Source organism: Patiria miniata, unplaced genomic scaffold (genome assembly GCF_015706575.1).
Source record: "Patiria miniata isolate m_02_andy unplaced genomic scaffold, ASM1570657v1 HiC_scaffold_25, whole genome shotgun sequence".
Classification (NCBI taxonomy): domain Eukaryota; kingdom Metazoa; phylum Echinodermata; class Asteroidea; order Valvatida; family Asterinidae; genus Patiria; species Patiria miniata.
Window position 1 is genome coordinate 1,466,620 of NW_024037064.1, and position 13,076 is coordinate 1,479,695.

A 13,076-nucleotide genomic window follows, 5' to 3' on the forward strand; every position below is an offset into this window, starting at 1 on the left:
AAACGCACACAACTGCTACTTGACAACAACCAACATTCTTTCACACAATACTCACATTCACAGAAACAAACGGACATCAATAACCATGGCCACACGGACAATAATAATTACGTAACCCGACGCACGGCGTTTTAGCAGGTTGACCAAATCAATGCCTTAATTTTTAGTGGCTGGAAAAGAAACTACCGGGAAAATGTGCGTACACGATTGGCAAAAAACTTTTGGCGTGATCTACTTTAAAATACAGGGGTGGCATGATAGCCGTAGCGCGCATAAAAAATATAATTACATAACAGAAACGAAGCGAATTAAAAACGATTGTGAAATGGATGTTGGCAAAGTAACGGCGCTTGTGCTTTTCAATCTGTCATCAGCATTTGACACCATAGATCACGCCATCCTGATCAGTCGCTTGCACTCTTTGGGAGTGCACGATGCAGCCTTGCAGTGGTTTGACTCATACCTTGCAGACCGGCAACAGTCTGTTAACTTCAATGGAGTATTATCTGCCCTACCTCCCTTGACTGTGGTGTTCCTCAGGGATCTGTTGGCGGTCCCATGTTATTCACCATCTACATTTTACCACTCGGCCAGATCATCCAGAAACACAACCTTCAATATCACTGCTATGCTGATGACATACAGCTGTATCAATCCTTCAATCCATCTCAACCCAATGCTGTGTCTGCCCCGGAGAATCTTGAGGCTTGCATTGATGAGATCAAGACATGGATGATGACAAACAGTCTCAAATTGAATGACAACAAGTCTGAATTTATCCTGTGTGGCTCAAAACAACAACTCGCCAAGTTCAATATCACCAGCATTAGGACTGGAGATTGCCACATCCACCCTTCCAGTAAGTGTCGCAACCTAGGTGTCACTTTTGACCCCCACATGTCCCACATTGATCAGATATCAGCAGTGTCAAAATCAGTCAGATTTCATCTCCGTAATCTTGTCTTCATTCGGAAGTATCTAAATCATACGGGCACTGAGCAACTCATCCATGCATTTATAACTTCGCACTTAGATGTTTGTAATTCCCTCATGTATAACCTGCCACACCACCGGATAACAAACTTCAACGCCTCCAAAATGCCACTGTTGGCCTCATCACCTTATCCAGACGCACCACTCACATCACCCCCGTCTTAAGGCCCTTCACTGGCTCCCCATCGCTGATCACATTGCCTTCAAGATCCTCCTTCTCGCTTTCAAGTCACTACAAGGAACTTCACCGGACTACATAACGGACATTATCACTAAATATCAGCGTTGAGGTAGTCTTCGTTCGGCCGGAGTGCTACAGCTTACTGTTCCCTGCACCAATCACTCTTGGGGAGACCGGTCTTTCTCAATCACCGCTCCCGAACTCTGGAACAATCTACTCCTTGAAATTCGCCAGTCATCATCATTGTCTGTATTTAAATCTTCTGTGAAAACTCATATGTTTACCTCACGTTTTTGTGTTTAATGAGTTGATGTTTATTACTTCTGTCACTAATTTCTGTTATTCAAATTTAACTTAATTTATACTGTAATTGTTTTGTATGTATTGTGCGCCATGAGCGTCTTGCTTGGCGGATATCGGCGCCTTATAAATGCTCATTATTATTATTATTATTATTATTTCCAAACATGTGTCAAGAGACACATTTTTGGAAATGTCTGTGAATTGGTTCCCCCCCCCCCCATGCATTGCTATTTGTACTTGGTTTGCAATAGGGCTTGCTCAATGACATCCAAATCTGTAGGAGAGCTGCAACTGCGTATTTTACGCAATATATCATGCATTGCGCAGTGTTGAAAATGTTCCAAACATGTGCACTTATTGCTTGAAATGTTTTTCGAATTTTGACGCGGCCGAAAGTCGTTATGCAATTGGATGCTCAGCATGTTGATGCACGCGGCTGGTCTGTAGGAAATGACGTCATTTTACAAGACCTATTTGGGAATGCACAAATGGGTGACAACCTTCTCGCATGCTGCCAATTTCCAAACGTTTGTCAAGTGACGCATTTTTGGAAATTTCTGTAAATCCGCCCCTCCCCCATGCATTCTAATTTGTAATTGGTTTGCAATTTGGGGATCCACGAATGAGTGACAACCTTGCATGATGTCAATTTCCAAACATGTGTCAAGAGGCACATTTGTGGAAATTTCTGTTTATCTGCCCCCCCCCATGTGATCTAATTCCCCCCCCCCCCAAAGATGTGTCAAGCGACACATTTTTGGAAATTTCTGTTAATCCCCCCATGTGCTCTAATTTGTACTCGGTTTGCATTCGGGGGATTTACAAATGAGTGACAACCTTGTCACATGCTATCAGTTTCCAAACGTGTGTCAAGTGACACATTTTTGGAAATTTCTGTGAATCCTCCTACTCCCCTATGTGTTCTAATTTGTACTTAATTCACGAATGGTTGACAACCTTCTGGCATGTGGTCAATTTGCAGAAAACAAAATAAGATCCTTTCCAAAGATGTGTCAAGTGACACATTTTTGGAAATTTCTGTGAATCTGCCACCTGCTGAATGCGTTCCAATTTGTACTTAGTTTGCAATTGGGGAATCCTCGAATGGTTGACAACTTTCTGCCATGCTCTCAATTTGAAGAATACAAAAGAAAAACATTTCCAAAGATTTGTCAAGTGACACATTTTTGAAAATGTCTGTGAATTGGCTCCTCCCCCATGCTTCTAATGTGTACTTGGTTTGCAATAAGCCATTTGCGAGTTAAATTTGAATAAAATCTGGAACGCTGACTTAATCCAATGCTTTGCACGTGTTAAATTCGCATTCTCCCGACCAAAGAGACTGTTACTATAACATGTGATTTGGGGCAAGCCTAAGCTAGCAACCCCCAGCTCCGGAATGGTCTGGTGTCTTTGTGCCATTATTACCCATTGTGAACTATATGTATTGGTGCTGAGCGTCTCTAACGTAACTATGCAAGAGCTTGCCCCGAATCATGTGATTAGCAACAGTGTCCTTGGTCTGCAGAATTCATAGTTAAAATGTGCCAAGCATTCTGAGCAAGTCAGGGTATAGGTCACTTGCAAATGGCTTATTGGGGAATCCACGAATGGGTCCAAACCTTGCATGCTGTTATTTTCCATAGATGTTCATAGGAGTTATTAAGGGAAATTCTGTGAATCTGGCCCCCTTCCCCATTGTGTCAATGGAAATTTCTGTAAATCCCGCCATATGTTCTAATTTTTGTATTTAGTTTGTTATCCACGAATGGTTGACAAGTTTCTGGCATGCTGTCAATTTGAAGAAAAGAAAAGATCATTTCCAAAGATGTGTCATGTTTTTCGAATTTTGACGCGGCCGAAAGTCGTTATGCAATTGGATGCTCAGCATGTTGATGCACGCGGCTGGTCTGTAGGAAATGACGTCATTTTACAAGACCTATTTGGGAATGCACAAATGGGTGACAACCTTCTCGCATGCTGCCAATTTCCAAACGTTTGTCAAGTGACGCATTTTTGGAAATTTCTGTAAATCCGCCCCTCCCCCATGCATTCTAATTTGTAATTGGTTTGCAATTTGGGGATCCACGAATGAGTGACAACCTTGCATGATGTCAATTTCCAAACATGTGTCAAGAGGCACATTTGTGGAAATTTCTGTTTATCTGCCCCCCCCCATGTGATCTAATTCCCCCCCCCCAAAGATGTGTCAAGCGACACATTTTTGGAAATTTCTGTTAATCCCCCCATGTGCTCTAATTTGTACTCGGTTTGCATTCGGGGGATTTACAAATGAGTGACAACCTTGTCACATGCTATCAGTTTCCAAACGTGTGTCAAGTGACACATTTTTGGAAATTTCTGTGAATCCTCCTACTCCCCTATGTGTTCTAATTTGTACTTAATTCACGAATGGTTGACAACCTTCTGGCATGTGGTCAATTTGCAGAAAACAAAATAAGATCCTTTCCAAAGATGTGTCAAGTGACACATTTTTGGAAATTTCTGTGAATCTGCCACCTGCTGAATGCGTTCCAATTTGTACTTAGTTTGCAATTGGGGAATCCTCGAATGGTTGACAACTTTCTGCCATGCTCTCAATTTGAAGAATACAAAAGAAAAACATTTCCAAAGATTTGTCAAGTGACACATTTTTGAAAATGTCTGTGAATTGGCTCCTCCCCCATGCTTCTAATTTGTACTTGGTTTGCAATAAGCCATTTGCGAGTTAAATTTGAATAAAATCTGGAACGCTGACTTAATCCAATGCTTTGCACGTGTTAAATTCGCATTCTCCCGACCAAAGAGACTGTTACTATAACATGTGATTTGGGGCAAGCCTAAGCTAGCAACCCCCAGCTCCGGAATGGTCTGGTGTCTTTGTGCCATTATTACCCATTGTGAACTATATGTATTGGTGCTGAGCGTCTCTAACGTAACTATGCAAGAGCTTGCCCCGAATCATGTGATTAGCAACAGTGTCCTTGGTCTGCAGAATTCATAGTTAAAATGTGCCAAGCATTCTGAGCAAGTCAGGGTATAGGTCACTTGCAAATGGCTTATTGGGGAATCCACGAATGGGTCCAAACCTTGCATGCTGTTATTTTCCATAGATGTTCATAGGAGTTATTAAGGGAAATTCTGTGAATCTGGCCCCCTTCCCCATTGTGTCAATGGAAATTTCTGTAAATCCCGCCATATGTTCTAATTTTTGTATTTAGTTTGTTATCCACGAATGGTTGACAAGTTTCTGGCATGCTGTCAATTTGAAGAAAAGAAAAGATCATTTCCAAAGATGTGTCATGTGACACATTTTTGGAAATTTCTGTAAATCCCCCCCCCCCCCCTCCCCATGCACTCTAATTGCACTTGGTTTGCAATTTGGGAATGCACAAATGGGTGACAACCTTCTCGCATTCTATCAATTTGCAAACATTTGCAAGTGATACATTTTTTTAAATTTCTGTGATCCCCCCCCCCCCCAAATGTGCTCTTATTGAGTGGTCAGGCAATAAAATCTTCTCAACAAAATACACTTAGGCCCCAGGCCTCTCTTGATATTCCTCGATGAAATCCGACTCAGCAGCCTGACTCCAGCCTGATCTCAAGACCCCTGACTCCTGTCAGAGTCTTAATAATTAAAGATATCAGCTACAACTAATGTAAATCACAGTTACTAACTGTGTAGATATCCGCTCTGCGACTCTGGCTCCCCAAAGTTTTTCTCCCTACAACTTTGCTCCCCAAAACTTTGCTCCCCTGCTCAGCTCAGCTCCCCAATTTCATCAAGTTGGCTCCCCCAACTCAAGTTGTAAAGATGACATATTCTCCAAGTATCTCAGCTCCCCAAACTGGCCAAAGCACTATGTGTAACTACAGTTAGAGATCAGCAGTAGAGTTCGCAGCTAGCAGTAGACCAACACCCATCAAAGAACCGTACCCAGAATGAACAAAACCTGCCCTATTTATACCCTACTGGCCAGCGCGAAAATCAAAAGTACGCGCTAGTAAATAGGCCACGCCCATTTTGTAAAAATCATAGTATACTGAATTCACACAGCGATAGTTTCCCCTAAATTTCTCCAAAATTATACAGCAAAATATCACACAAAAAGGCTTAAATTAATCTTCAAGACATTCCTTACAGTAAATCTGTTGTAAAAATGTGAATAAATTATACAGAATCCCCCAAATGCTCACTTTTACAAGTAGTGAATGAATGTAAACAAACCTTAAGTTCATTGAAGAAAATTCAGTGATGTCACAGATATGAATAATCATGAGACAGTCACTGACTTACCCAACCTTGTTCCCATGGGTACGAGATCTTGCTGCGCCATGTTGCTTCCCATCATGCCTTGCGCGATCTTAACCCCGGGAATTGTGTAATTTCGGAGCGTTTTCGAATCCCTGTTCTTGACAACACTCGGGTTAACCCGACACGAGAACAGCGGTCTCGAACGTGACGAACAGACCCCAGAGGGCGTTCGCGGATCGATTTTTTCACTCCCCGGTTGATGGAGGGTTCGGCGAGGTGCAGCTTGAACAAAATGGCGGACTGTGCAGATTCGTAAATTGTTTTGTGTGGGTTTTTTTTTGCTAATACCCTAATGATTGGAATAAGAATACCATTATAGTGCAGGTCTGCAATTTCATCCCCGCATGTCCGGTTTTGCAACAGTCGTCCTCGTTCATTTGGAATAGGCCTAAGAACAAATTCAGACGATTGTCGGCCATTTTGCATTGCTTTATATCGATGCGACACGCACCCGCGCGTTCGTAACAACCAGCTCGAGAATACGTTCTCGTGTTACACGCGTGTTGTCAAGAACAGGGATTCGAAAACGCCCCAGATGTATCGAAATATGGCACAAAATTAGGCAGAAGTTTAACCGTTTTAGGTGCTGACGCCATCTTTAAAATGTTCAAAATTGTGATTTTAAAGAATCCATCCTTTCAAACATAAGGTTTGGACATTGCGTTATTTAGCAAAGATTTGTATGAAATGTATCAATCTTCGAAATGTGCGCGCAGTACGCTCTGAATAGCCAGTCAGCATCGTTTACGTGTACATCACGGCCAGGGGTTAGTGAAGGAACGGGCACGCGCCAATGGAGTCGAGGCTGTGACTTACCAGACGAAATCTGACAGAAAAGTCATCAAAACTTGCCCAACTTTCAAAGTTGCTTCAAATTAGACAATTTCACATCTAAAGAAGCTACATAATTATTTAGTAAAACGTTCTAATAATATAAATTACTTTTTAGAAGTCTCAGCTTGCTAGAAATAATTTTAGAACTTTCAGCCAATCAGAAACGTTTTAAGCACTGCTCAAATGGCAGCCATGTTGGATTTTACCATCACGCTATTTATAGCACAGCTGACATGTGTAAACAAACACGTGAGTGTACACACAGAATTTCGGCAGGAAAATACTCAAAACTACCTAGAAATTATACCTGAAAAGACAACAGGAATTTTCTAGACAAAAATGCCAGATCTCTAGGAGGATATATGTAAGATTTAGAGTAATAAAACTTAAAGGGAATATACATCATTTGCTTTTGCTGTAATTTTCAGAAATGGATGGAATTGGGGGGTTGGAAATTTATAGCAAATATAGTTACACTGACTTTTTTGAGGTTTTGGATTCGAAAATGCTATAAAAACCAAGAAAAACAATCATTTTCCTGTAGTCTGGTTGCCTGACTCCATATAAGAAGAAACAGAGAAGTTTACATATATTGGGGAATTGTTAGGTCAGGGAACCAGTCTAGCTGGCTTGTACCCGTTCATAGGTGTGTAATCGATTGCAAACAAGTGCGATGGTCAATTGGGGCCAGTATTTGAAAAAAAGCCAGTTTTTTTCCAACGCTGGTCGGCCGACCAGCGTTGGAAATTGATACAAAAATACCACTTTTCTTGAAAATGACAGTATACCAGGTGCCATGATTTTACAGGATGCTTTACACTGTCATTCACTAACAGTCCAGCAAGGTATTTCAAAATGATTTGGTAGTTTTATTTTTTGATGTTTGCAAATGTTGTATTTTCTCTTAAAGTAAAAAGTGGGATTTGGGGGCATTTTCGTCACAGTATGATCCAGAAACCTAGTGTGAACTTGTTGTAGACTATGCCGTGAGAAACATTTCTTGTTTCAGACACAAAACCGCTTGACCTTCACCGAATGCAAGTCAAAAATGGAAGCATTTTACTACACACATATTATGAAAGTGAGGAATACCAGACACAAAAAAGTGAGATGACGTCATCATCCGAAAGGGCGCCCCCTAGCGGCACATTAAATAGAGTTTGCTTTCTTTAATTTTAGAATTTGAAAAGGATCATATGTTTAATTTAATTCTATCATTTCATCCCTGTCATATCTTCGTAGTCCAAGTAATGATATCCATTACAATGTTCACGTTTGGGTAACTCTAATGCTGTGACATCATCAAACCGGAAGTTAGGTGTTATTAATACAAACAGTTATATTTCCTATATTTTCATACGTTTTTTTCACTTCACAATGAAAATGCATCCTCTCCGAACTTTATTAGTATTTACTTACCGCTTTTGACTGATGATGTCATCAAATCAGAAATAACTTTTTTGCACACATAGAATGTTTACTGAAATTTATCACACTATTAAAGATACATTTTTTAACATAATCATTGATTGTACTGGAAGGGAGTTAATTTCGTGAACCTTTGTTCTACATAGACATATATTCCTAACTTAACTTGGCAGTGAACCGTTCAGTTGTTCTTGGTTTTCAGTTGGAGAATCCACAAATATGTGAAACCGGCTGAATGAGAATCATGTCCCAATGCTGATTTGGGGAATGTGTCATGAGAGGGCGCCATTCAAAATATGACTCGGCAACTTTGGCATTTGAGATTCAGAATATTGTGGTTATGTTTGTTCAGTTTTCTCAAAATATAGAGCATTCATAGAGCCAAAACTTCATCAGGTTAGTTATTAAGCATCCTTGTTTAGATTTTGAGCACTAGTTTGCTGGTTGAAATGAAATTTAAAAAAATTCACAAATTACACGGTTTAATTGCCAAACATGCTTTCAAGAACACGCTGCAAGAAACAGCTGTCGTATTGCAACTCGTAACTTATTTTCAACTGTTGCCGTAGCTTCCAATGTAGAAACATTTCCTTATGATTACTGTTATTCCTGTTTTGTTATTTTTGCTCAAACAGCTGATTGAAATCAACCAGTCTGAGTTAGTTCTCTTAGTTGGGGAGTTATTTGGGTGGTAACGAAGCAGTGGACCAGGCAATCAATCGAGCACACCATTGAGACATGGATCAACCTCCACTGATTGACGGAGTTGTGCTGACTAAGATTGACACCATTGATGATAAAGTAAGTAGCAAGTTTATGTTCTGCATGGGCTTTGACCTTGGTTTGATTCCTCTTTTGTTCCATGGTGTAGCCTTAGTTATCCTTGAATGAATTGAAAAGTTTTTGGTTCATATCCTCTGCTTGATCCTCTGTTCTATTGACCCTGAGTCTTTGTACCCCCAGGTGACGATAACGCGACGCCATGTCCAATCATGCAATGTCAATTCAGTTCGAGAGGTAGTCTGGTTAAAAAGGATGGTTGAATCGTGACATTACACTTTTTAACAAATTTAAGAATGTGATGACAGAATTTCAGAAAGTTGATTGGATATCGCCGCTAGGCATCATCATGCAGTTTGACTTCTCGTTGGTGCCGTGCAAGTGTGAAATTAAGGTTGTGATGCAAGATGTTTTCCTAGGGCTATCTTAAATTGGGATGATGATGTTTGATGAATAAGATCATTTGGGAGCTCGTTTCAGTCTTCAATCATCTTTGAGAACAAACTTTTGTGGTACGCTTGTGTGCGGCATTGCAAGGAAGCATAGGGCTGATTATGGCTATTTCTTTGTGGCCGTTCTACTGGGGTGATGTAATAAGGGATGTTAAGGGCAATTTCTTCATGGTTGGAGCGGTAAAGCATAGTGACCCTGCTGACTGTTCTGCGGTGTTGGAGGCATGGGCTCACAAAACCAAGTGGTGTATTAGCTCTGCTTGCTATTTGATTGATGTGAAGAGACCATGACAAATCTTTTTGAATTTCAACTCAAAGGTATGGATTGTTTGGTACAACAGAGAGGTTGGCATTCATCAATCTGTAGATATTATCATGATGATTTTTGCTTCTTGTCATATGTAGGGTGTGACATTTCTGTGGCTTAAATGACATCTGCCATTGATGAGACCAGCTCACAAGGCTATCCAGATCTTTTTGGAGTTGTTGTTGGTCATTGAAGTTAGCAATGCGTCGGAATAGTAGGCAGTCATCAGCAAATAACTTGATTTTGGTGTCTTTGCTAATGTTGTCACCATTGTCATTGATGTAGAGTAGAAACATCAAAGGGCCTAGTACGGTGCCCTGGGGGACTCCTGATGTAGGGTCTGATGTTTCTCCATCTACAACTACTTGTTGGGTTCTGTTGGTTAACCATGTTCTGATCCATGTCAAGGTGTTACCTCTAGTCCCGTAGTGTTCTATTTTATGAAGTAATCTCTCATGGGCTACAGTGTCGAATGCTTTGCTGAAGTCAAGCACCTGCACATCTATCTGAGCTTTGTTATTTTGATCTAGGTGTCGATGGATTTCTTCCATGGTGTTTATGAGTTGGGTTTCACACAAGTGATTAAAGATATGTTCCAGTAATTTTCACAGTTCGCTACATGTAGTCTGAGCCACTCACCATGTGATGTGTGTTGCCATGCCGTGTTTGACATCGCAGCCTCGGCCGGTCATGTAGCATGGCACGCCGGTAAATATGACGACAGTCACTTGTCCACTGCTGCGATTTCCCCATTTTTTGGAAGTATTGTACATCGACCTTACATATATACACCATTTGTGTTTACATTTTGGGGGCTGTTTTCTGTACCTTTCGTGGTGCAAAAAAAAAAAAAAAAAAAAGTTCTGAAAAGTTGTTAGAAAACCAGTGTTCAAAACAAGACGTCATTGAACAGATTTCACTCAAGGTTTACTGCATCAACTTGCCCGCACAACATGTCAGTCATGTGAAAATACACGTGATATTAACGTTGCAATATTGACCAATCAACGCCAAGGTTTTCCTGGTAGTTGAATATATTAGTGTATTATGATAATTATGCTCCGGTTAGCGGTGTTGCGTTGGCATCTACATGTTTGTCATCGCATCGTGAGTCGAGTACGTGCAAGTGAGGACGATGTGAAACCCGGACCATGTGGTCTGAAAACTTGCGGAAATTGGACTTAAAATTGGATTTTTTTAATGGTAGGAGAATTAGGACATTGTTTGCTTAATAGAAAAACACGCCACGGAGAAGGCATTAAGTAACTCCGGGTCACTGCGCTGGCTAAAACGGGCAGCGCTTTAGCTAAAATCGTTCAGACATCGTACTAAGAGATAAACTCGTTCTGGTTATTTGCTAAACCCTCCCTCCGAGGGGGTTTAAGTTGCCGTTTTATCTTCGAGTTGTCCTCGATTCGGTCTTAATAAAAAAGCGTTCAGACATCGTTTTGGCAAGAAAGTTACACTGAATCAAGTTCAATCAGTGTTTTAATGGGAATTCAAAACGGTGACTGAACGACCCCATAGTGGCTGTTGTTTTCTGAATCATGATCCCTGTCAAAACAGTTGTGGCTCCTCTGAGAATTATCTGAACCCCAAAAACAAACACCCCCCATCAAACAAAAAACCCACAAAGGAAGTATTGTAATCCACCAAGCAATTACTCTGCTCTGTAAGGGCAGGCTTCAAAATTAACTGTTCGCGAGGTCAGCGAAGGTTCGCGAACTAATTTTGATCCCAAGTTAGGAGTAAACATCGAGCTCTCCAGGTCATTTGCATTGCATGACAATGCGCCTTTGTTATGCTAAAACTATGCTAATATGCTACAGCCGCTGAGTTCGCGAAGTGCGCGCGAACCTATCGTACGCGGAGTTCGCGTAACCAGCTACCGTTCAGTGCTCCAGTAATATTCAGGCTTTGTTGCATCGGCGGTATTTGTTATTAAACCAGCTAGGAGCAAGGCGCTGTGTTCCCGAATATTTTCCTGAGATTTGTTTTTTGATAGGTGGCAAATTTCCGACACATCGTTTGTTAAATGTTGACAAGTGAAATCGGAATGAAAATTCCACACCGCATGTTTCTTGACCCTGGCTTGGGCAATATTTTAACCCTGCAGTATTCATCAATTCCAAAGACTGCAAAAATGTATTGTCAGGAAGCATTTTCCCTCAAAATACGATCTAATTAAATTATTTGTACATGAATTGCACTTCTTCTTTTTTATATAATTAAGACCAATTGTCGTGATACGGAAAAGTGTACTATCCATGGCTTATGATTTCTGCATTCTATTTTATTTATTGGAGATGTTATCTGCATGTAGTCCTTTCTATTTTTCTTTCGTAATGTAGAATTAGTGAAGAATCCATCAGGCCTAAATACGTTTATCAAATTAAAAACAACTTCAAGTTGCTCTCGATCCCCCCGGCCAAGCTCAGAGTTTCTCCTCGAAAATAAATACTTCCGTCTTTTTTGAAATGCCTTTTTTATAGCAATATCAAACAAATCCACTTTAGAAGGAGGTTTCAATATTAATTCTATTTTATTGCACCCAGACCAAATATTGGAGCCGAAAAATAATTCACTTTTATGCGTTATGACCGCAAATGCAATTAAAACATCAACCGTTATTTTAGAGGAATATTAAAAAGCCTCCAATTAGGATGGAATAAATCATTTCCCGTTTCTCCAAAAGAACATATGAAAATTTCGTTACAGAATTGGAAAGAAAATGTAATAGCAATAACCTGAAGAGGACGAGTAATCAACTTCCACCATGCAGTTTACAAACTGTATCATGAACATTTACGAAGCCGACACACGTCACTAGATATCCTTGACAACAATGTTACTATGGTTATGCCTTGCACCAGTCAACCTATACATGGGATGTTAGGGCGGGTCTTATTGCCTGCCAGTTTGGCGGGAACGTATTCACAGCATCGCATTGGTGGTGACATTCCGTCGTCATGACGATCTACCTGTCTGTCTTGTGCTAGATGAGTTCCCATGCTCTTGTTTTGGCTAGAAGCCAAACCAGCAATACCCTTTTCGCGCCAGCCATCTTTGGAGTTGCCGGCGGCTGTTTACTGTGCAGGCTGTTGGGCTCACGAACTACATGCTCAGCTCTGCTGCCGTCGTGATCCCTGCTTCAGTATAATATGGATTCTACTCGCCATGAAATTCTAAAGTATTTTTGTAATTAATTTACCATAACTAAGTTATCGGTATATTGTGATTCATCTTTTTTTCTTCTTCTTCACTGTGTTCAGGTGATTTGATGACGCTGAAATAACCAAATGTCCTTCCCTTCGACGTTTTCAAATTGCGGGGGGATGGATTTCGCCAGCTCATTAATTAGTTTTGTTAAAATGTCCAATTGTGCATTTTTGTATGTCGTTAATCAGCCAACTTTCATCAACGCTGCAGTCCCTGTCTGGAACAGACTGAGAATGTGCAGTTGGGAGAGGTTAAAATCAG

At 40.7% G+C, this 13,076-nt stretch overlaps 1 long non-coding RNA gene across 1 annotated transcript in view; it reads left to right on the plus strand.

Annotated features, from left to right (window-relative positions):
• LOC119733166 overlaps positions 1 to 13,076 on the plus strand; it is a 35,590-nt gene that overhangs the window by 7,680 nt on the left and 14,834 nt on the right. The window contains exon 2 of the long non-coding RNA XR_005271680.1: positions 8,693 to 8,858. This is a non-coding gene — a long non-coding RNA (uncharacterized LOC119733166). The remainder of the gene's footprint in view (positions 1 to 8,692; positions 8,859 to 13,076) is intronic.